Consider the following 25,154-nt stretch of genomic DNA (forward strand, 5'->3'; position numbering starts at 1 on the left):
TGAGCCTAATATTCGGGATTACAACTGGATATTCCCTCCAGGTAATCATTTTCTTCCATCTTTATTAAGAAGATGGTTTGAGATGTTTACAGGTGTTTTGGAGAGAAGACGAATATTTATGGCTTGCAAGCTCTTACAGCTTGAGCCTAATATTCGGGATTACGACTGGATATTCCCTCCAGGTAATCTTTTTCTTCCAACTTTATTAAGAAGAGGTTTTGAGATATTAGAGCGTTAAAGAGAAGACGAATATTAACGGCTTGCAAGCTCTTACAGCTTGAGCCTAATATTCGGGATTACGACTGGACATTCCCTCCAGGTAATCTTTTTCTTCACATTTTAATTAAAGAACAATTTGAATATTAAATTAAAACAATTAAAATACCGAGGTTTGAAATCATTGAAAGTTAAGTTCATTGTAAGAAGGCCCAAGAGTAAGCCATAAGAGGTTGATGGCGAGGCTTAAAAGCGATCGACTTACAAGGGTATGAAAATGGGCTCGACGTTGAATCGAGAATTAAGTGATATTTATCATTATTACTCTTTTTAATGTTTTTTATCAATGAAATTGAGATGATTTATCATGATTGAAACATATCTCACACATAAAAATAAATAATTCACATAAATCCCAAAGAAAGAATAATCACCTAAAAAATAAAATAAAAAAATGAATGAACAATAGAGACATGTTAGTTAAGTAGTAATTAAATGTGAGAATTAAAGAAAATATGAGAAAATAAAAAATGTTGAAAAACCAAGACCACACACATGGGTGTCGAACACAGGACCAAAGAAGAGTTGAGCTACCTCTATTTCCACCAGGCCATGACTAACTTACTGTTAGACTTGCAGTGACTCAAACATATAAACAAGGTAATAAATAAATAAATAGAAAAAGAAAAAAAATAAAATAATAAACGAAATAACAAAATGCCAGCATGGGCCGAGCATTTGGGCGGTGGGACTAGGTGACGAACAGTCACAAATAATGACCAACAGTCAGCTGCTCATGGGGAAACGACAAAAAGAACATCAAATATACGTTGGGTATAGCAAACACCGCTAGCACTGTTTCCCAAGCCAACCAGATCGTTAATGATAATATTAACAAATACTCAAAATAAAACCAAAGGCAAAACAAAAGCCAGAGCAACGATGGTGTTCGTCTCTTTATAAAAAATCCACCTTCTCTCAAACAACTTCTTTCATTTTTTTGAAAAGCACAAATGGTGGTGACGAAGGTAACACCGGCAATGGAGTTTAATCTAACAACATCCAACAATGGTAAACAAAACGACAAACATAAAGGGAAGGTAATAACCTGTGAAACCGCGAATGCGACAACGGTTTGGTCGCTCTTCGAACTACTTCCACTACCCTTTGTGTTCCGGAATGGTGGCTTCAGGTAATGGCAATTGCGATTGAAACTCTCCGATTTCCTTCTCTCTTTTCTCGTTTTTTCTTGTGAATCGTCGGCCGCCCCTCTTCTCTAGGGTTTTTTGTGAATAGTGGATGTGCCTCTCTCTAGGGTTTATGTGAATAATGGTCCTTTTATATGCCACTAATTTCCTTCCTCTGATGTGCAGCTGAGGCTCTCGTACGGAGGATGTAGGGGTTTTGTCTTCACTCAAGCTAGTGGTCCCTCTCGGTCCTCTCCGTCTCCAAGAAAAATTTACTGTCGGTAAGAAGTTTAATTACCGTAGTGCATTTCACTTGAATAGAATATACATTTTCTTCGGATTATCGAAATGTAACTGTGTGGTTTGATTCTTGCAGGAGAAAACATTGAGCTTGTGAGCATGGCTTTTGGAACTAAACCGGCTCCGATGTGAGAACGCGGTCCCGCTACGACTTGAAGTCTCACCTCTACGACTTCTTGGACACGTACCAAAGAGAGTACGGTTGTAACGGTGGAGGTTCAACTTTAGAATTTGCTTGTCCTTCCATCAATATGGTAAGTTCTCCTTTCAGAGTTTCCTGGCATCAACAAGCACTTCACCATAATACCTAGCCATGTAGAAGTAATTTTCTTCCCATTGAGGTTGCAGTTCTCTCATCCTGGTATAAAGACTTATTAAATCTTTCTTCTGTTTCTGTCTACTGTAATGAGTCCATCTTGAGTACAGAAAAAGAGGTCATTGTAATTTCTTTGTTCTCGTTTGGAGCTCGACGTGATTGCCAAAAAAATGAAAACATAGGTATCATTTCCATTTGCTATCCTGTCTGCTTTTATGTACTTCACAATTCTCAGAGGCCCTCTTTCATGCCTATCTTAATGTTTTCCAACTTTACTGATAACTCTAACTTGTGATTTTCAACAGCTTTTTAAAACAGAGAGCAAGTTGGACCGGTATATTTCACACTTCCTATTTGCAGACTTGAGCTCATCGGTCAGTTTTGCGATATGCTTATCCATATCATCCTTATTCATATACTCGATCAAGCTTTCATCCTGGCAGGTACTAGTGTAATTAGCAATACTTTCATCATTCAGCAAGTGACTCCTAACCTTCCCATTGCTGGGAGTTCTCCCCTCATTTCGGTTTACCTGTGCAATTTTTTTGCAGCTTCTTGTAAAGCATCCTTTGCAACATCAAAAGTTTCAGGGAAGCTTGCACCTTTATCAACAAATTTAAAGGCCTCGTGTCGGAGAGTGGTATATCTAACTGTATGAGATTCCAAGTAGTAAGTATATACATCACAAGAATGTTCTTGCAAAATGACATTGCTCTTGGTGTTTCTTGTTTACGTTTCAATATATAATGAGATGGAAGAGTAAGGACATTGGTAACTCTAAAGACTGCCAGACAAAGCATACACCACTTCCAACCCACCCTCCTGTTTTTTTCAGCAAATTCCTGAAGCAACCTCTTTGCTTCATCAGATGATACCATATAACTGCGACTAAGCCACTTGTACGAGACCACTTGAAGTTGATCTGAGATGAGAGATTCAAAATCAAAGATAGGGTTTCGGTTTGTGACATCGGAAGAGAATGACGGTTAAAGGAGAGTCTAGTGGGGTTTCTTAGTTGGAACAGAAACACATGTGACCGCACTGCATTTGTTATGGTCTTTTCCTATGTTTGGAGATGACGTAGGTCCTTGCTGCAAAGGAATCTTGGACTTGGATTGGCCATGAAGTTTAAATTTTTATGGCTTTGTGGCATGTTGCAAATTTCATCTTGACATGAGCTGAACCGAATTGTTTTTTTTTATTGAATTGCAGGGGCTAACTTCTGGCAGGATAGCAGTGTAGATCAGTTGTAACCTGTAAAATGAGTTGCTACATAGCAAAATGATTCTTTGTTCTTGAGACAACATATGTGGCCGTTTGCAGATGATCATTATCATACTCATCATTCGTCAATTCATGGTTAGGAGAGTGTGAAGGTTAAAGTACTTCAATCATTACTCATGGTTTCTCAAAACCTTTGGGAATCCGGGCACTGTTTATGTAGCTGCATCTTTCAAACACAGAAAAATCTCTTTCCACTCTTCTTCTGAAAGCCTGTTACCAATGTCAACAGTGGGACGCACTAATCCAGCAGCTCGAGTACTAGCTGGACCTTGAATAGGACTTTCATAGCAAACATACATGATTTGTTTGGTTCAAATGGCTCCACTGGCATAAGCAGTAGGTTCAAGTGATGGAAGTGGTAATTTCTTAGTCTCTAACCCCCTTTCATGTGCATTGTTGAGTTGGTGAGTTTATGCAGAAACGTTGCATTTGACGTTGTGCAAAATTCTTAGAACATGGTATATTCTATTGATCTGTCATATGCATGATAGATTTACATCTTCGGTTGGTCTTTTGCAGGTTACGCACACATGGAAAGAGTTAGCATGGAGGCTCTCACTTGCAACTGTTGGAGAATTAAACAACTGCTTTTGAAACAGGGACCGATGACGGATGTACGTCAGTGTTTGAATGGGTCTCGTCCTATTTGTTTGTTATTCTTCTGTAACAAAATGATCAATAATATTTGGAAATCTAAACTCAGCATGTTTTCATCTTCAACAGTCCCCTGGTAATGGCAGTTTGCAGCCAAACCCTGTTGTTCACTCTGCATATGCAATTTGACAGCAAAATTAACAATGGCAGCAAGTTATTCTTTCTCAATTCTCAATGCTTCACCGGTTGTCCACAAGAGATTGTCGGCAGTGCAAGCTTCGAAGACTTTCTATTGCGAAAACTAAAGGTCCTTCAAGGCTGATTCAAACGACCCATCCCTTAAAACAAAAGGTAATCCTCCTCTTCTTGTAACAAAACCCGAGTGCCCACTTCCTTATATATACAGTATGTTTGGGATGGACTTATGATTTGCTTTCCACTGTTGTTGGCAGGAACATATATCCTAGGATAATCATGTCACAACAAGCAAAACGCGGGAACATTCTCAAGATCACCAAATTGAAGCTTCTCTCCATGCTAACGACGAAGAACAAGTGAATGAATCCGGAAAAGAAATTTGCATTTCAAAGAATTTATGAATTTTGTATACGTTGTATTGTGTAATTGAACAAAAAGTACTTAAATTACATGTCTAACATAAACTCAAAAGAGTGAATGAGAAACTGAATAATGGATATTGTAAATGTTCAAGAAGAAAATGCTTCATGCGCCAATTACTTTCTTTGATATGCTCTAGGTTCAATTCCTGTTTATTTTCCAGTTGGGATGTTCTAGCATGTTCTAGCAGCTTCAGAATTTGCTGGAGAGTTTGGGTTTAGGATGCTGCAGGTTGTGCATAATTTTGTTGAGGAAGTGCCTGTGCAGGATATGCAGGAGGATAGGCCCCGTAAGCAGTGCTTTGTGGAACTGGTGCAGGCAATTGCGGGTTAGCATAGTTGCCTCCATATCCGGTATAAGCTCCATAGGAAGCCGGCTGGGTGTAGCCAGCAGGCCAATGCTGTCCTTGTGTTGTCGCTGGCCAAGTTTGAGGCTGTACTCCATAGTTAGTCCATTGGTTAGGTGCATTTGGATATGCACCTGTTACAGAATGGGCCGGTGATTGAGCAAAATAAGCTCTTGACACTTTTGTTTTATCTGAAGGCTAAGAAATCATCTGCATGACGCTTTTTCAACTCTGACATGCCTTTGTGTGGCAAGAACAGTTTGGCATGTCTATCCTCACCCCTCTTGATAGATTGAACATCTCCAAAAAGATTTAAAAACTCCAGAAAAATAGTAGAAAGTTCTTCCCGCTCTGTTGCACTAGCTACCCCAGGGTTCTCTGGGTTGGGCAATATGGATTTTACAACCAATGACTCTAGAAAGTCTATGTCAATTCACTTTGGTTCGTACAATCACCATTGACCATGCCAACAGAGTTTCCATTATTCATAACATTAGGTGGACCATGGAATGACATTGATTTGAATTGGGATTGAAATATTGTATGGTTTAAGTGAAAATGTGAATTGATCAAGTGAATGCCAAGTCCATGTTTATGGTTTTAAAATGTTTGTCCTTTGGAAGATGACTTTGTAATTCATGAAAATGTTATAATGCTATTTTGATTTTGAAATGTACTATGGATATAAAATGGATTTTTTAGAAATAATCCAAGACTAATTTAAATATCAATTTAAATAATAATAAAAAATCAGTAGAAAACCCAATTAAAATCAAATTAATCCAATAATTTGTTAAAATTACTTTTGACATCAATTCTAACATCTATTTGAAAGTTAAAATCAATTAGAGTTTTGAATCATTAGTAAAAATAACAACTAAAATTAAATTGAAATTTGGGAATTAAACTTAATTTGAAATTAAAATCAAAAATTGAAAAATTCAAAAGTCAAATGATTAAAATCCGTTTTATAGTCAAAAGCACCATGATCAAAAGGCATAGACAATGATCAATGTGTAACAAAATATGGAGTTGGGAATGAATGTATGCAAATGAATTTTTAGGCCAAGTGTCAAATAAAAAAAAAAAATTCAGGGTCAAAATCGGGGTATGACAGTTGCCCCTATTTAAGTATCTTCAACTAGAGAATATGAAGCAGGACACTCTTCATATGATCATAGTGGGAGATGATTAAATACTGAGAAGACCCGGATTTTGATCCTGAATCCCCATGACATGATGTGATATGATATGATGTGCCATGATATGCCATGATATGCATGGATGCATGATTCTTTTTTGTAATTTTTATCTGCTAGGGAAATAATTGACCATTGACAGGAGGTGCTACTAGACAGACCAATCTGTGGGGAATGCTGATGACCCACAGGAAGACAGACAAAAGGTAAAAAAAACAACTTCGCTGGGGAAAACCAAATCCTGCTGAAGAGTCAAACACACACTGGGGAGTAATCTGAGTGGAATTTTGATAAGCAGTACTTAGAGTACAAGAGAGTAAGTTCACAATTTGACTTACTAAGTCCGGATACGGAAATTTCCACAACAGGTTCATGTATGACCTGACAATGCTGGGGAATAATCATGGAGAAAAACTCTTCAGAACAGGTTCATGTATGACCTGACACCGGAATAAGGGTTCAACAACAGGTTCATACATGACCTGAATGGTACTGAACAAACAGAGAAAAATCTTCAGAGCAGGTTCAAGTATGACCGGACCCCGGAATAAAAGCTTAACAACAGGTTCAAACATGACCTGAATAGTATTGATCAAAAGGAAAGACTCTTCAGAGCAGGTTCAAGTATGACCTGACCCCGGAATAAAAGTTCAACAACAGGTTCAAACATGACCTGAATGGTATTGAACAAATAGGGAAAGAATCTTCAGAACAGGTTCAAGTATGACCTGACACCGGAATAAAAGTTCAACGACAGATTCAGATATGACCTGAATAGTATTGAACAAAACTGGAAAAACTCTTCAGAGCAGGTTCAAGTATGACCTGACCCCGGAATAAAAGTTCAACAACAGGTTCATATATGACCTGAATGGTATTGACAAAAATGGAAAAAACTCTTCAGAGCAGGTTCAAGTATGACCTGACCCCGGAATAAAAGTTCAACAACAGGTTCATATATGACCTGAATGGTATTGAACAAATAGGGAAAGAATCTTCAGAACAGGTTCAAGTATGACCTGACACCGGAATAAAAGTTCAACGACAGATTCAGATATGACCTGAATAGTATTGAACAAAACTGGAAAAACTCTTCAGAGCAGGTTCAAGTATGACCTGACCCCGGAATAAAAGTTCAACAACAGGTTCATATATGACCTGAATGGTATTGACAAAAATGGAAAAAACTCTTCAGAGCAGGTTCAAGTATGACCTGACCCCGGAATAAAAGTTCAACAACAGGTTCATATATGACCTGAATGGTATTGAACAAAAATTGGAAAGACTCTTCAGAGCAGGTTCGAGTATGACCTGACCCCGGAATAAAGCTCAACAACAGGTTCATACATGACCTGAATAGTATTGAACAAACAGAGAAAGAATCTTCAGAACAGGTTCATGTATGACCTGATACTGGAATAACAACAATTGGACTCTGACCGTAAGCAATGGACTACAACCACCCTTTAACGGATTTTGCCAACAACAATTGGACTTGAAAATGACCGGGAAAACCGGATGTTGGTTTAGGGATACCAAAGACAAGCTGGAATTAGAGGTCAAAGGATCTAGGATCGACAACAAGACCTGGGTCAATGCAAAATGAGCACGAAGTACATTTCGGCTATGCATGATTTGAATTTCCTTTTATGCATGATATATGAATGATCATGATTATGAGAATGCTGACACTGGGCAGACTGGGAGTTTGTAAAGGCTTTTTATGGAAGCTCATGATTCCTCAACACCGAGAACTCAACCAAATATTTGTGATAGATGTTGTCAAAGGAGAATTCTATCCAGCTTGATAGCCACAACTTAGCCAATGAGATCCTTTTTAAGGATCAACGAATCGTGCTAGCATAGTTTTCGGGCACTCGTCTTAAACTCAATAGTTGTTGACGTATGGCAGAATTTGTTTGAGCAGTTTGAAAGCACGAAGAAAGAGGTTATGCCCCCTCTGTGGCTCATCTTGCCCCAGTTTGTTGGGACTTTGGAGATGTTCACTTTGAAAGTGAGTTTGGAAACAACTTTCCATGAGACTACCTTGAGATGGCTTGCCCCATGTGTTTGAAACTTGCAATGGTCCGAACTTGACTAACCAAATGCTGGAATGGTAGACTCTTGACTGACTTTCCTTGGATAGTTGGACTCATTGAGCTCTGAGGTGGCTTGCCCCGGTCTAAGTCTTTAAGCAAGTTACTCTTGGCGAGATGACCCTTAGGGTGATTGGACTTACTGAGCTCTGAGGTGACTTACCCCGGTCTGATTCTTGAAGCAGATTACTCTTGGCTAGATGACCCTTAGGGTGATTAGCTCGAATTAACAGATACTCAAAGTGATTTTCCCCTGACTAAACTTCTTTCACTTTATCAACTTCCTCAACTGCATATTGTTGGAATTTCTTGATGCTAAGCGTTGACTCGCAAATTAGATTGTGCATTCAAAAATGGTAATTTTAATTCCATGCTTATGCAAAAATTTGAAATCAAAGTTTATTGATATGAATGGGTGAAATACAGTGAAAGAATCGTTGATAAGAACACAATGGTGATCAAGTCATTCACAGTATGCGAGTTGGTGCCATCAAATGATTAACAAAAATCGTTTGGAGTCAAGTTAACACAACCTTGTTATAGTATGCTTTCAAAATAAACCCTGCCTCAATTAGGTCTTTTAAGGGTTGTAACGTGGTCTGGTTCGCGGTTTTTTTTTTGAAACAAAAGGATATAAGGCTCAAAATTTATTTTTACCCACCCCTTCTTCTTGATGATCTCCAGATCCTACGTTCAGTTAATTCAATACACGCATTCGACTTCCAAGAGGGTTCGAAGGTGTGATGAGGATTCAAGATGAATTTTCTTGAATGGCAGTCACCTTATTTTGTTTTTGTCGAGGATTTAATGACCTCTTTTGATTGATTTATTTTATCCCTAATTTTGCCTGAACCGCTTCTTTGAAGCTTTTGGTCCATCGGGATGCCCTAACTTTTGCCTAAGTCATCTTGTGGTATTTGACCTAGTGGGCTTTTTTCTATTTTTTTTTAAAGGTGTTGACTGCCACATTATTGGTGGATGAGGATCAACCAACATTAATTTTATCTTTTCTCAACTTCTTCGACACTTCAACATGTGCGCGAAGGATAACATGTGGTTGAACCTAATTGGAGGGTGTTCATATGGACGATTTTTTTGAAAGATCGAATGCACGATCAAACTATCTGAACACAACTACCCTGCCCCAGGTTAAGATTAAGGGTTTTAGATCCGAAATAAACACCAACTTCTAGGCTCAAAGTGGTTGACTAGGGATTAACTCCTTATCTCTTCAGTATTTGGGGATTTGAAACAATGCCTTACATCATCGACAAGTTTTTACTCAAAAGCATACCACAACAATTTCAGGTGTTTCGTTTTCATCATCCTCCTTCCAATCTTTGTTGACACAACAGTTTGATAAACAAAAGTGAATGAGAGGAGTATTTTGTTTTTGTTTTTTAATCATAAATGAAAAACGAGTGAATACGAATGGATCAATTCAAAAGATGCATAAACATTTCATTAATCTTACCAATTCAAAGAAAACAACAATGCTTAAAAGCAATTAACAGTCAACATGCAAGGAAACTACAAAAGAAGTGTTGAAACAACCAAATGATTGCCAGCTTTAGGGAAATGACTTCTTCAAACTTGAAGGTTGGGATCAACAAGCTTTTTGACATTGGCATGATGATCTTCAAATTCTTTTCCTTTAATCTCATCGTTGAACGCAACCCTCTTGGATTCACTACTCACTTCTCCTTTTCTTTCATTCGTGTGGATCGTGACATTGGAAATCCAAGACGGTATCTCAATGCTCTTACCAGGAAATAATGATAGCTCATTAGCCACATCCCTGACATCTTCCTTGTGGTACAAAACCTTGAGGGGTTTCAAGGGTCCTTTCCCTTTCCCATTACCTGGCTCAGAAATCAAGGTATATGTACCTGAGCTTTCCTCCTTGAGTGTTAGTGACCTTATGTCAATCAATCCTTGCAACTTGAGCTTAAAACTCTTGCATTCCTCGATGGAGTGTCCCATTGTCCCAGTATGGTATTCGCACTTGACCTTGGGATGATCTTCTTCAAAGATTAAGCTCTTTTTGTTAATCAACCCTCGCACCAAGGCTTTCAGCGCTAGGCAAGAATCCAAGTCATGTCCCAATGCTCCTTTATGGAATTCACATGTTGCATTTGGATTGTACCATGACAGGTATGGTGATACAGGTGTGAGAGCTCGAGGGGTCACCAAAGCATTTTGGATCAGTTGCGGGTAGAGCTTGCTATATGGCACCGGAATCGAGTCATTGTGATCCTTGTTCCCCTTGTTCTGATTCTGATTTTTGTTCTGAACCTGGCTTTGGTGACTTTGAGGAGCAATAGCCAGAGGATGTTGATGATGACGTCTTGAGGGAGGTCCATATACTGGTAAATGAGGAGTTGCCTCATAGAATTTCCCCTGACTTGGGGTAACACCAGATGGATGTGGAGTAATAGCTCTCTTTGTTGCAGCAGTGTATATTGGGTGACCCTCTTTTCCCAACAAGACTTGCAGGGTTTCCAAGACCCATCTCATTTGGCTCTTCAAAAGATTAAGTTCCTCATTCAGTGCTTCTTGGCTTTTCCTTAGCTCGTCCATCATCTCCTGAGACATGGTTCTTTGTTCTAAACGCGTGTTGAGAATCACTTTGCTTCACGGACAAAAGATGGATGAGTTTTTTTTTGGTATTTTGTCTGGAAAATGACATGCATTATGATGCGATGCAAATGCAATGGAATGCGAATGAATGCAATGCAAGCCATGCACATTTGTTTTTTTCATACACGGGTTCAAAAGTCTGAGGTACTGACGAATCTGATTGTTTTCCAAGAATAGGTTCTCACCAGGTATGGTCTAAGGTTTTTGAAAAAGTTCCTAGAGTCATGGATCCATTAGACTGTTTGCTACCTGCGGCAACTTACTTTCCGGGCATCAACTCCATCTAAAGAATCTACTCTAAGTGAGGTTCTCGCATCGATCCAACGAGAAATACATCTCGCAGACCCACACTACGCAACCATCTTTCCTAGTTGGGCAAAGAACTAAGGTTCTACAAATGGTTCTCAGAGTCATGGATCCTAAAGAAAATATCGAAGCTTACGACAACTTACTTGCCGAGCGACAACATCCTCTCAAGAATCTACTCCAAGTAAGGTTCTCGTACCGACCCAACGAGAAATACATCTCGCGGACCCGCACTACTCAACCTTGTCCTATCTTATGTTTTTACTCGAGACTCGGGTAAAAAGTCTCTCCCACAAGGTTTGCAATCAAAGTATCCAAATACCAAACCATAATTGAACCAATACAACAGATTCATATCAATATGACAATAGAGATAGTAAAAACAATAAAGAAAAGCCACATAGGTAAACAAACAAAGGCACACAAACGACCTAACTAGGCCTGCCTCACTTAGGGATGTTCCTCTCCCCAGCAGAGTCGCCATTTATCGCACCTCGAAAAAAAATGGGGATACGACTACAAAGCGAAGCGCGATCGCACACTCGCAATGATGGACTGAACAGAGTCGCCACCGAACTTTATTTATTCCTAAAAAGGAAAGGGGAAATATCGATAAAACCCAAGACACAGAAAGGATAAGATATGGTCATCGCAACCAATATCAGGGTTCGGGAGTCGATTACGAAAGGGGAAGGTATTAGCACCCCTCACGTCCGTTGTACTCAACGGGAACCATTAGGTCAGTTGTGTGCGTTAATGCTAGTTTGCAATGTTAGGCTTTTCAGTTATTAGGTAGGAAAGAATGAATAGAAGAGGGGATAAAGTTTTTGGATTTTTTAACGAAGGACTAAACCTAAGTTTTTTATTAGTGGGTCTGACAAGATTTAAAAATCCTGCGCCTACGTATCTCAAAAGAGAAATCAAGGCTTACGTAGTTCTGGGTAGAAAAAAAATGTTTGTTTGTTGGTCGATTTTAGCGAAAGCTATATTGTATTAATCGACGAAAACATCGTTTTACCCAAAACAGATGAGGAGTGGACGCATACCACACATCGAACGGATTTATAAATCTACATTCGGAAAAGCGTCATTTATCTCTACTCAACAATCGTGGCCGAAACATTGTTTTGTATCACTTAAGACAATATATCTTCCATTTATGAAAAAAAGGTTTTCTGATTAGTCGCACGGCGGCGAGAAAAGAATTTGATTGGTTGGATGTATTTTGAATGATGGCGAGGACTTGGATGAGCGAGATATACATCTCGAATCCTAGTCTCAGGAGTGCACGGTATACACCATGTTCCATTTCCATCTTTATTGAAAAAGTATTAAGGTAGGAATTAGGTATTTTGAAGTTTGAAAGACGAGTACTTGTGACCTACAAGCTCTTACAGCTTGGGTCTAATACTCGGGACTACGTCTGGACATTCCACCCAGGCAGTCTGTTTCTTTCCAATATTGCTAAGAAAATGATTCGAATATTTATGAATGTTTTGGAGGGAAGACGAATATTTATGGCTTGCAAGCTCTTACAGCTTGAGCCTAATATTCGGGATTACAACTGGATATTCCCTCCAGGTAATCTTTTTCTTCCAACTTTATTAAGAAGATGATTTTTGAATATTAAAGTGTTAAAGAGAAGACAAATATTAACGGCTTGCAAGCTCTTACAGCTTGAGCCTAATATTCGGGATTACGACTGGACATTCCATCCAGGTAACCTTTTTCTTCACGTTTTATTTGGAAAACGATTTGAATATTAAAGAGAAGACGAATATTAACGGCTTACAAGCTCTTACAGCTTGAGCCTAATATTCGGGATTACGACTGGACATTCCATCCAGGTAATCTTCTTCTTCCAATTTTAATAAGAAAGTGAATGGAATCTTTAAGTGTGGAAGGGAAGACGAATATTTATGGCTTGCAAGCTCTTACAGCTTGAGCCTAATATTCGGGATTACAACTGGATATTCCCTCCAGGTAATCATTTTCTTCCATCTTTATTAAGAAGATGGTTTGAGATGTTTACAGGTGTTTTGGAGAGAAGACGAATATTTATGGCTTGCAAGCTCTTACAGCTTGAGCCTAATATTCGGGATTACGACTGGATATTCCCTCCAGGTAATCTTTTTCTTCCAACTTTATTAAGAAGAGGTTTTGAGATATTAGAGCGTTAAAGAGAAGACGAATATTAACGGCTTGCAAGCTCTTACAGCTTGAGCCTAATATTCGGGATTACGACTGGACATTCCCTCCAGGTAATCTTTTTCTTCACATTTTAATTAAAGAACAATTTGAATATTAAATTAAAACAATTAAAATACCGAGGTTTGAAATCATTGAAAGTTAAGTTCATTGTAAGAAGGCCCAAGAGTAAGCCATAAGAGGTTGATGGCGAGGCTTAAAAGCGATCGACTTACAAGGGTATGAAAATGGGCTCGACGTTGAATCGAGAATTAAGTGATATTTATCATTATTACTCTTTTTAATGTTTTTTATCAATGAAATTGAGATGATTTATCATGATTGAAACATATCTCACACATAAAAATAAATAATTCACATAAATCCCAAAGAAAGAATAATCACCTAAAAAATAAAATAAAAAAATGAATGAACAATAGAGACATGTTAGTTAAGTAGTAATTAAATGTGAGAATTAAAGAAAATATGAGAAAATCAAAAATGTTGAAAAACCAAGACCACACACATGGGTGTCGAACACAGGACCAAAGAAGAGTTGAGCTACCTCTATTTCCACCAGGCCATGACTAACTTACGGTTAGACTTGCAGTGACTCAAACATATAAACAAGGTAATAAATAAATAAATAGAAAAATAAAAAAAATAAAATAATAAACGAAATAACAAAATGCCAGCATGGGCCGAGCATTTGGGCGGTGGGACTAGGTGACGAACAGTCACAAATAATGACCAACAGTCAGCTGCTCATGGGGAAACGACAAAAAGAACATCAAATATACGTTGGGTATAGCAAACACCGCTAGCACTGTTTCCCAAGCCAACCGGACCGTTAATGATAATATTAACAAATACTCAAAATAAAACCAAAGGCAAAACAAAAGCCAGAGCAACGGTGGTGTTCGTCTCTTTATAAAAAATCCACCTTCTCTCAAACAACTTCTTTCATTTTTTTGAAAAGCACAAATGGTGGTGACGAAGGTAACACCGGCAATGGAGTTTAATCTAACAACATCCAACAATGGTAAACAAAACGACAAACATAAAGGGAAGGTAATAACCTGTGAAACCGCGAATGCGACAACGGTTTGGTCGCTCTTCGAACTGCTTCCACTACCCTTTGTGTTCCGGAATGGTGGCTTCAGGTAATGGCAATTGCGATTGAAACTCTCCGATTTCCTTCTCTCTTTTCTCGTTTTTTCTTGTGAATCGTCGGCCGCCCCTCTTCTCTAGGGTTTTTTGTGAATAGTGGATGTGCCTCTCTCTAGGGTTTATGTGAATAGTGGTCCTTTTATATGCCACTAATTTCCTTCCTCTGATGTGCAGCTGAGGCTCTCGTACGGAGGATGTAGGGGTTTTGTCTTCACTCAAGCTAGTGGTCCCTCTCGGTCCTCTCCGTCTCCAAGAAAAATTTACTGTCGGTAAGAAGTTTAATTACCGTAGTGCATTTCACTTGAATAGAATATACATTTTCTTCGGATTATCGAAATGTAACTGTGTGGTTTGATTCTTGCAGGAGAAAACATTGAGCTTGTGAGCATGGCTTTTGGAACTAAACCGGCTCCGATGTGAGAACGCGGTCCCGCTACGACTTGAAGTCTCACCTCTACGACTTCTTGGACACGTACCAAAGAGAGTACGGCTGTAACGGTGGAGGTTCAACTTTAGAATTTGCTTGTCCTTCCATCAATATGGTAAGTTCTCCTTTCAGAGTTTCCTGGCATCAACAAGCACTTCACCATAATACCTAGCCATGTAGAAGTAATTTTCTTCCCATTGAGGTTGCAGTTCCCTCATCCTGGTATAAAGACTTATTAAATCTTTCTTCTGTTTCTGTCTACTGTAATGAGTCCATCTTGAGTACAGAAAAAGAGGTCATTGTAATTTCTTTGTTCTCGTTTGGAGCTCGACGTGATTGCCAAAAAAATGAAAACATAGGTATCATTTCCATTTGCTATCCTGTCTGCTTTTATGTACTTCACAATTCTCAGAGGCCCTCTTTCATGCCTATCTTAATGTTTTCCAACTTTACTGATAACTCTAACTTGTGATTTTCAACAGCTTTTTAAAACAGAGAGCAAGTTGGACCGGTATATTTCACACTTCCTATTTGCAGACTTGAGCTCATCGGTCAGTTTTGCGATATGCTTATCCATATCATCCTTATTCATATACTCGATCAAGCTTTCATCCTGGCAGGTACTAGTGTAATTAGCAATACTTTCATCATTCAGCAAGTGACTCCTAACCTTCCCATTGCTGGGAGTTCTCCCCTCATTTCGGTTTACCTGTGCAATTTTTTTGCAGCTTCTTGTAAAGCATCCTTTGCAACATCAAAAGTTTCAGGGAAGCTTGCACCTTTATCAACAAATTTAAAGGCCTCGTGTCGGAGAGTGGTATATCTAACTGTATGAGATTCCAAGTAGTAAGTATATACATCACAAGAATGTTCTTGCAAAATGACATTGCTCTTGGTGTTTCTTGTTTACGTTTCAGTATATAATGAGATGGAAGAGTAAGGACATTGGTAACTCTAAAGACTGCCAGACAAAGCATACACCACTTCCAACCCACCCTCCTGTTTTTTCAGCAAATTCCTGAAGCAACCTCTTTGCTTCATCAGATGATACCATATAACTGCGACTAAGCCACTTGTACGAGACCACTTGAAGTTGATCTGAGATGAGAGATTCAAAATCAAAGATAGGGTTTTGGTTTGTGACATCGGAAGAGAATGACGGTAAAAGGAGAGTCTAGTGGGGTTTCTTAGTTGGAACAGAAACACATGTGACCGCACTGCATTTGTTATGGTTTTTTCCTATGTTTGGAGATGACGTAGGTCCTTGCTGCAAAGGAATCTTGGACTTGGATTGGCCATGAAGTTTAAATTTTTATGGCTTTGTGGCATGTTGCAAATTTCATCTTGACATGAGCTGAACCGAATTGTTTTTTTTTATTGAATTGCAGGGGCTAACTTCTGGCAGGATAGCAGTGTAGATCAGTTGTAACCTGTAAAATGAGTTGCTACATAGCAAAATGATTCTTTGTTCTTGAGACAACATATGTGGCCGTTTGCAGATGATCATTATCATACTCATCATTCGTCAATTCATGGTTAGGAGAGTGTGAAGGTTAAAGTACTTCAATCATTACTCATGGTTTCTCAAAACCTTTGGGAATCCGGGCACTGTTTATGTAGCTGCATCTTTCAAACACAGAAAAATCTCTTTCCACTCTTCTTCTGAAAGCCTGTTACCAATGTCAACAGTGGGATGCACTAATCCAGCAGCTCGAGTACTAGCTGGACCTTGAACAGGACTTTCATAGCAAACATACATGATTTGTTTGGTTCAAATGGCTCCACTGGCATAAGCAGTAGGTTCAAGTGATGGAAGTGGTAATTTCTTAGTCTCTAACCCCCTTTCATGTGCATTGTTGAGTTGGTGAGTTTATGCAGAAACGTTGCATTTGACGTTGTGCAAAATTCTTAGAACATGGTATATTCTATTGATCTGTCATATGCATGATAGATTTACATCTTCGGTTGGTCTTTTGCAGGTTACGCACACATGGAAAGAGTTAGCATGGAGGCTCTCACTTGCAACTGTTGGAGAATTAAACAACTGCTTTTGAAACAGGGACCGATGACGGATGTACGTCAGTGTTTGAATGGGTCTCGTCCTATTTGTTTGTTATTCTTCTGTAACAAAATGATCAATAATATTTGGAAATCTAAACTCAGCATGTTTTCATCTTCAACAGTCCCCTGGTAATGGCAGTTTGCAGCCAAACCCTGTTGTTCACTCTGCATATGCAATTTGACAGCAAAATTAACAATGGCAGCAAGTTATTCTTTCTCAATTCTCAATGCTTCACCGGTTGTCCACAAGAGATTGTCGGCAGTGCAAGCTTCGAAGACTTTCTATTGCGAAAACTAAAGGTCCTTCAAGGCTGATTCAAACGACCCATCCCTTAAAACAAAAGGTAATCCTCCTCTTCTTGTAACAAAACCCGAGTGCCCACTTCCTTATATATACAGTATGTTTGGGATGGACTTATGATTTGCTTTCCACTGTTGTTGGCAGGAACATATATCCTAGGATAATCATGTCACAACAAGCAAAACGCGGGAACATTCTCAAGATCACCAAATTGAAGCTTCTCTCCATGCTAACGACGAAGAACAAGTGAATGAATCCGGAAAAGGAATTTGCATTTCAAAGAATTTATGAATTTTGTATACGTTGTATTGTGTAATTGAATAAAAAGTACTTAAATTACATGTCTAACATAAACTCAAAAGAGTGAATGAGAAACTGAATAATGGATATTGTAAATGTTCAAGAAGAAAATGCTTCATGCGCCAATTACTTTCTTTGATATGCTCTAGGTTCAATTCCTGTTTATTTTCCAGTTGGGATGTTCTAGCATGTTCTAGCAGCTTCAGAATTTGCTGGAGAGTTTGGGTTTGGGATGCTGCAGGTTGTGCATAATTTTGTTGAGGAAGTGCCTGTGCAGGATATGCAGGAGGATAGGCCCCGTAAGCAGTGCTTTGTGGAACTGGTGCAGGCAATTGCGGGTTAGCATAGTTGCCTCCATATCCGGTATAAGCTCCATAGGAAGCCGGCTGGGTGTAGCCAGCAGGCCAATGCTGTCCTTGTGTTGTCGCTGGCCAAGTTTGAGGCTGTACTCCATAGTTAGTCCATTGGTTAGGTGCATTTGGATATGCACCTGTTACAGAATGGGCCGGTGATTGAGCAAAATAAGCTCTTGACACTTTTGTTTTATCTGAAGGCTAAGAAATCATCTGCATGACGCTTTTTCAACTCTGACATGCTTTTGTGTGGCAAGAACAGTTTGGCATGTCTATCCTCACCCCTCTTGATAGATTGAACATCTCCAAAAAGATTTAAAAACTCCAGAAAAATAGTAGAAAGTTCTTCCCGCTCTATTGCACTAGCTACCCCAGGGTTCTCTGGGTTGGGCAATATGGATTTTACAACCAATGACTCTAGAAAGTCTATGTCAATTCACTTTGGTTCGTACAATCACCATTGACCATGCCAACAGAGTTTCCATTATTCATAACATTAGGTGGACCATGGAATGATATTGATTTGAATTGGGATTGAAATATTGTATGGTTTAAGTGAAAATGTGAATTGATCAAGTGAATGCCAAGTCCATGTTTATGGTTTTAAAATGTTTGTCCTTTGGAAGATGACTTTGTAATTCATGAAAATGTTGTAATGCTATTTTGATTTTGAAATGTACTATGGATATAAAATGGATTTTTTAGAAATAATCCAAGACTAATTTAAATATCAATTTAAATAATAATAAAAAATCAGTAGAAAACCCAATTAAAATCAAATTAATCCAATAATTTGTTAAAATTACTTTTGACATCAATTCTAACATCTATTTGAAAGTTAAAATCAATTAGAGTTTTGAATCATTAGTAAAAATAACAACTAAAATTAAATTGAAATTTGGGAATTAAACTTAATTTGAAATTAAAATCAAAAATTGAAAAATTCAAAAGTCAAATGATTAAAATTCGTTTTATAGTCAAAAGCACCATGATCAAAAGGCATAGACAATGATCAATGTGTAACAAAATATGGAGTTGGGAATGAATGTATGCAAATGAATTTTTAGGCCAAGTGTCAAATAAAAATAAAAAATTCAGGGTCAAAATCGGGGTATGACACACTCGACTCTACATCTAGGGTCCATAGTGGTTTCAGGTCGAAGAGTGGTATACACCATTATCACCATGAGAATAACTTATGACACTTTGCATAACTTTCTATATAGTATTCTCATAGCGGGTCAATCCGGTATAAATATTACTCCTAATATTCATACCTATGTTTAAGACTTGATAACTCTTTATCCATGATCCATGAGATGTGATCATCAGTCTACAAACATAATAGTCTTAATGCTTTAATGTTATCCCACTTCACAATAAAGCTCGACTACGGATACTTTAAGAATGGTGTCCTTATGTTTAATGTGTTCTCATGATTAAGTCACACTTAATACATTAAACGGACTAGCTATTCTAGGGACTTTATTAAACAAACGTAATAAAGAAAAAGCCTTTTATTATTCGATACAAGTACCAAAAGTATTGGCCTCTAGGGTTTACACCAACACCCCTCACGTCCGTTATACTCAACGGGAACCATTAGGTTAATTGTGTGCGTTAGTGTTAGCTTAGAAATGTTAGGCTTCTCGAGTTATTAGGTGGGAAAGAAAGAATAGAAGAGAGAAGAGTGTTTTTGGATTTTACAAAGAAGGGGACTAAACCTAAGTTTTTTATTAATGGGCCTGACAAGATTTCGCAATCCTGCTCCTACGTATCTCAATAGAGAACTCAAGGCTTACGTAGTTCTGGGTAGAAAATGTTTGTTTGTTGGTCGATTTTAGCGAAAGCTATATTATATTAATCGACGAAAAACATTGTTTTACCCAAAACAGATGAGGAGTGGATGTATACATCGCGTCGAATGGATTTACAAATCAACATTTGGAAAAACGTCACTTATCTCAACTCAACAATTATGGATGAAGCATTGCTTTACATCACCTTAAGACAAGGTGTCTTTCGTTTGTGAAAAGGTTTTTCTGATCAATCGCACGGCAAAGAAGAAAAGAGTTTGATTAGTTAGATGTATTTTTGGGCTTGAAAGATGAGTATTTATGACTTGCAAGCTCTTACAACTTGAGTCTAATACTCGGGATTATGTCTGGACCTTTCACCCAGGTAATCTTTTTCTTTCAATTTTATTGAGAAAAGAAGTTTGAATATTTACAAGTGTTTTAAAGGGAAGACGGATACTTAAGGCATACAAGCTCTTACAACTTGGGCCTAATATTCGGGATTACGCACCTTGAATATTTAAATTTTGTGAGTTTTATATATAGGCATATAATTGTAGTGTGTTAATATTATTTTCATATTTTAAATATTCAAGGTCCAGACGTAATCCCGGATATTAGGCTCAAGTTGTAAGAGCTTGTAAGCCTTAAGTATTCGTCTTCCATTTAAAACACTTGTAAATATTCAAACTTCTTTTCTCAATAAAATTGAAAGAAAAAGATTACCTGGGTGAAATGTCCAAACGTAATCCCGAGTATTAGACTCAAGTTATAAGAGCTTGCAAGTCATAAATACTCGTCTTTCAAGCCCAAAAATACATCCAACCAATCAAACTCTTTTCTTCGTCGTCGTGAGATTGATCAGAAAAACCTTTTCATAAACGAAAGACACCTTGTCTTAAGGTGATGTAAAGCAATGTTTCATCCATAACTGTTGAGTTGAGATAAGTGACGTTTTCTGAATGTTGATTTGTAAATCCATCTGACGCGATGTATACATCCACTTCTCATCTATTTTGGGTAAAACAATGTTTTTCGTCGATTAATACAATATAGCTTTTGCTAAAATCGACCAACAAACACACATTTTCTACCCAGAACTACGTAAGCCTTGAGTTCTCTATTGAGATACGTAGGAGCAGGATTGCGAAATCTTGTCAGGCCCATTAATAAAAAACTTAGGTTTAGTCCCCTTCTTTACAAAATCCAAAAACACTCTTCTCTCTTATATTCTTTCTTTCCCACCTAATAACTCGAGAAGTCTAACATTTCTAAGCTAACACTAACGCGCACAATTAACCTAATGGTTCCCGTTGAGTACAACGGGCATGAGGGGCGCTAATACCTTCCCCTTGCGTAATCAACTCCCGAATCCTGATTTGGTTGCGACGACCATAATCATTGTCATTCTTTCTTGGGTTTTATCGATATTTCCCCTTTCCTTTTTAGGAATAAATAAAGTTCGGTGGCGACTCTGTTTAGTCCATCATGCCAGCGTGCGATTGCACTTCATTTAAGTTGTGTTCTCATTTTTCGAGGTGCAACAGGAATGATACCTTAATTGAATCTAAGACTCTTAAAGGATACTAGAGCAGTATCTCTAAAGATTGAATGAGACTCTTCATATTGATGAAGCAGCATCTCAAACAGCAAAAATGAGATTCTCTGTATCGAATTGAAGCAGCATCTTATACGATAGAATTAAGATATTCCAGACAAAAGGAATGATGTCTTAATTGAATCTAAGACTCTTAGAGAATACTAGAGCAATATCTCTAAAAAAATAGATGGATGAGACTCTTCATAATGATGAAGCAGCATCTCAAACAACAATAATGAGATTCTCTGTATCGAATTGAAGCAGTATCTTATACGATAGAATTAAGATATTCCAGATAAAAAGAATGATACCTTAATTGAATCTAAGACTCTTCACAGATACTAGAGTAGTATCTCTAAAAAAATAGATGGATGAGACTCTTCATATTGATGAAACAACATCTTAAATAGGAAAAATGAGATTCTCTATATCGAATTGAAGCAGCATCTTATACGATAGAATTAAGATATTCCATACAAAAAGAATGATACCTTAATTGAATCTAAGACTCTTCACGGATACTAGAGCAGTATCTCTAAAAAAATAGATGGATGAGACTCTTCATATTGATGAAGCAGCATCTCAAACAGCAAAAATGAGATTCTCTGTATCGAATTGAATCAGCATCTTATACGATATAATTAAGATATTCCAGACAAAAAGATGAAGGAGAAGGGCGATCCAAAACGCAGCGGAATTTAAAATTTCTCCTTTAATGATCCTTACGAATGGGCATGATCAGTGATAGAATCGTTACCTCTTGTGGCGATTATAACCTTTGATGCAGGTCTACGGAGCGATCACGAACGTTGAACAATGACAACGCCTCTACTCAGTCCACATGAACGAATTCCTTCAATCTCAGTGCTAGCTGCTACGAATGAAGGCTTTGAGTGAGAGAGAGAGAGAGAGAGAGAGAGAGAGAGAGAGAGAGAGAGAGAAACGAAATTGCAACTACAACAATGATTCTACACAAGGGTTCTATTTATAGAATCACTTGTGTGGGTTGTAAGCTAAAAAGCCCACTCAAGTGTATATGGCCCATATCTTATAATATGCCAAAATCACTTAAGCGTGTGGTACCTTACCATATTTTGTATTCTACTTAAGTACACCGTACCTTACGATGTTCTATAATTCACTTAAGGGCACCGTACATTACGGTATTCCTTAATTACTCTATCTCTCATTAATCCGTCCTTTGTGTGTGACCCTATAAGTTTTCGCGGCATTGGCAATTATATTAAATCACGTATTTAACATAATAAATAGTGAGCGGTATCTAGCAACACATCACTGCTACCCAAGACATGAAAATGTCATGTGATTGATGCGTGTTTTTCGCAAGTATACGAACGCGTCAGAGTAATATAAAAGATTGTCGAATCCACAGAGACCAAGTGTCAATCTATCGTTATCTATTGTTATGATGTTTATCAAAGGTAATCAAAATAGGTGTTTTTAGAGTGTGCAATGAAAAGTAAAATATTGAATAAAGTTCAATTAATAAAGACAGGGTCGAATGTAATTCACATAATCAATTAATAATCCAAGTACTTGCTAATAGAACTACTTATGGGCAATGTTTCCTACTTTGAAAAGAACCAATTTAACAGGAACTGTCGCTTTCACGTATTCAGAACCGAGTTGTACTCCCTAATCAAACCCTCTTATTGTCACTTATAAAAAGGCGCGCATTGCGTTAGAGTAGTAAACCTATTTTTAAGAAATATAGTACCTTGACTAAGTTGAAAAGTATTTTAACCTGGATTTCTTAACCAAAAGAGGTTCTTACGAACCAGACTCTAAACTTATAAACGCGTTCGAAAATAGTTTTAAAATCTCTTTTCTTCTTAAATTAAGACTCCTAATGAACTACACAAAGCGCTTTCGCTGTTTTTGAAATAGTTAAAAACAATTAAGTTTAAATAGACGTTGGATGGATTTCGATCTTACCCAACGGAAATTGAAGTACGGGAAAACTTAAGTTGAAAGTTAAAATAGCCCTTAAGTGTTTCTATGAACAATTGTACAAATTATCGGTTCAATTATGATCCTCACATTCTAACCTTATAGGTTTAGTTAGACATGGTAAAGTAAAGGTGCATTAATTTAAATAAAAGTAAAGAGAGTGCGGAAAGTAAATAAAAGTAAAGCGAGTGCGAGAAATAAATAAAGTAAAGTGCGAGTGCGAGAAATAAATAAAGTAAAGTGCGAGTGCGAGAAATAAATAAAGTAAAGTGCGAGTGCGAGAAATAAATAAAAGTAAAGTGTGAGTGCGAGAAATAAATAAAGTAAAGCGAGTGCGAGAAATAAATAAAGTAAAGACAGTGCGGGAAATAAATAAAGTAAAGGCGAGTGCGGGAAATAATTAAAGTAAAGGCGAGTGCGGGAAATAAATAAAGTAAAGGTGTAGTAATAAAAACCTGCTCCAATCGGAGGGTTGAATAAAATGCAAAGCGGAAATGAAAATGGCGGCATGATTAACTTCCTTCCAAAGTGCTCCAAACTCGATTACAGACTCGATCACAAAACTCGATTACACAATTGTGGTAACACCCCAATGTGAAGCGATTACCACTTTAAAATACTGAATATATGCCTAAGTGAAACAAAGTTTGCTCTAAGTTTGCCTCTGCTCTAAGTTTGGATGATTGAATAAGTGATTTCGAGTCTCTATTTATAGGAGAGTAAAATGATGGAAATGACAAGGATGCCCTTCAATTTGAAAATGGGAGGGAAAACTTTTCCTCTTGTGGCGCCTGCCACAAGGCCATGGCGCCTGCCACAAGGTCAATCTGAGGCGCCTTAGTGGAAGTAGTGGGGAACGTGGCAGTTGAGGGAAGTTGAGCTGGGACACGTCATGGCAGGGTCTATGGCGCCAGCCACAGTGGGAGCCACAAGTACAAAATGCTGAATTTTAGGGTTTTTAGCTCTTTTTCACTCCTTTTCTTGATCGGGGCTCCGATTAAAGTAAAAACCTAAAAACAAAGAGAAACATAGTAATAACACAATAAAATGACAATAAAACTACTAAAATGCATGCAAAATCGGAGTCGAAAATACGGTGAATTTCGGTGTTATCAAACTCTCCCACACTTAAACCTTTGCTTGTCCTCAAGCAAAACATTAAAAAGCTCATAAAAGAAAAACTGGTGTAAACGAGTGCTTCAGGTTAAAAAGGTTCTAAGTTCAAGTCGGGATGCAGTGATAGGTACTAACTGAGTGAACTAAGGGTATCATGATGACACTAATCCGCAAATACGGACATAAACTTCATTCCTATATTAACCAACCCATATTATCCCACAATACCTAGGCCTGTCTCTTCATCTCTTTTTGTTTCCTTTTCATTCAGGCGCAATCACATTAAGCCCGTTATCCGTACATGTTTCATAGTAGAGTGACCTGTTAGTGATTATGACCTAAACATAGGGTTTCTGGCACATAAATCTGTGTAAACCCTTTTATTTGACCCAACTGTAGTTGTGGGGGATCGGATTGTAATCCGTCCTACCGAGTTCAGTGCCAGATACCTCTGAACCAACTAACAACGGGTAAGTTTTTCTTTTTCTTTTTGTAGCAAATGTTTACAATTCTTTGGTTTAAATGACTTTGTGAGGGTCACCTATACCGGAGTTGCCTTTTTGCTTTCTTTTATTTTTTTGTTTTGCTGGATCATTCACTTATTTGCATCGATCCCCTACGTAGAGGATGCGTAGGCCGGAGTTGACTGCTGAGATAAACTACTGAGGGCTTATACTGAAATGATGATTAAGGCCATGGTATATGGGGTTTTGGGAATGATTCCTATATTTACGAAGCTTATGGTGCTAAAATAGATACTGATGTTTCGC

General features: G+C 37.9%; 1 pseudogene; it reads right to left on the bottom strand.

The window, feature by feature from the left end:
- Nucleotides 1-2,250: 2,250 nt before the first annotated feature.
- LOC127078689 (protein FAR1-RELATED SEQUENCE 5-like) lies at nt 2,251-2,897 on the bottom strand (annotated as a pseudogene).
- Nucleotides 2,898-25,154: the final 22,257 nt, after the last annotated feature.

Source organism: Lathyrus oleraceus, chromosome 5, assembly GCF_024323335.1.
Source record: "Lathyrus oleraceus cultivar Zhongwan6 chromosome 5, CAAS_Psat_ZW6_1.0, whole genome shotgun sequence".
Classification (NCBI taxonomy): domain Eukaryota; kingdom Viridiplantae; phylum Streptophyta; class Magnoliopsida; order Fabales; family Fabaceae; genus Lathyrus; species Lathyrus oleraceus.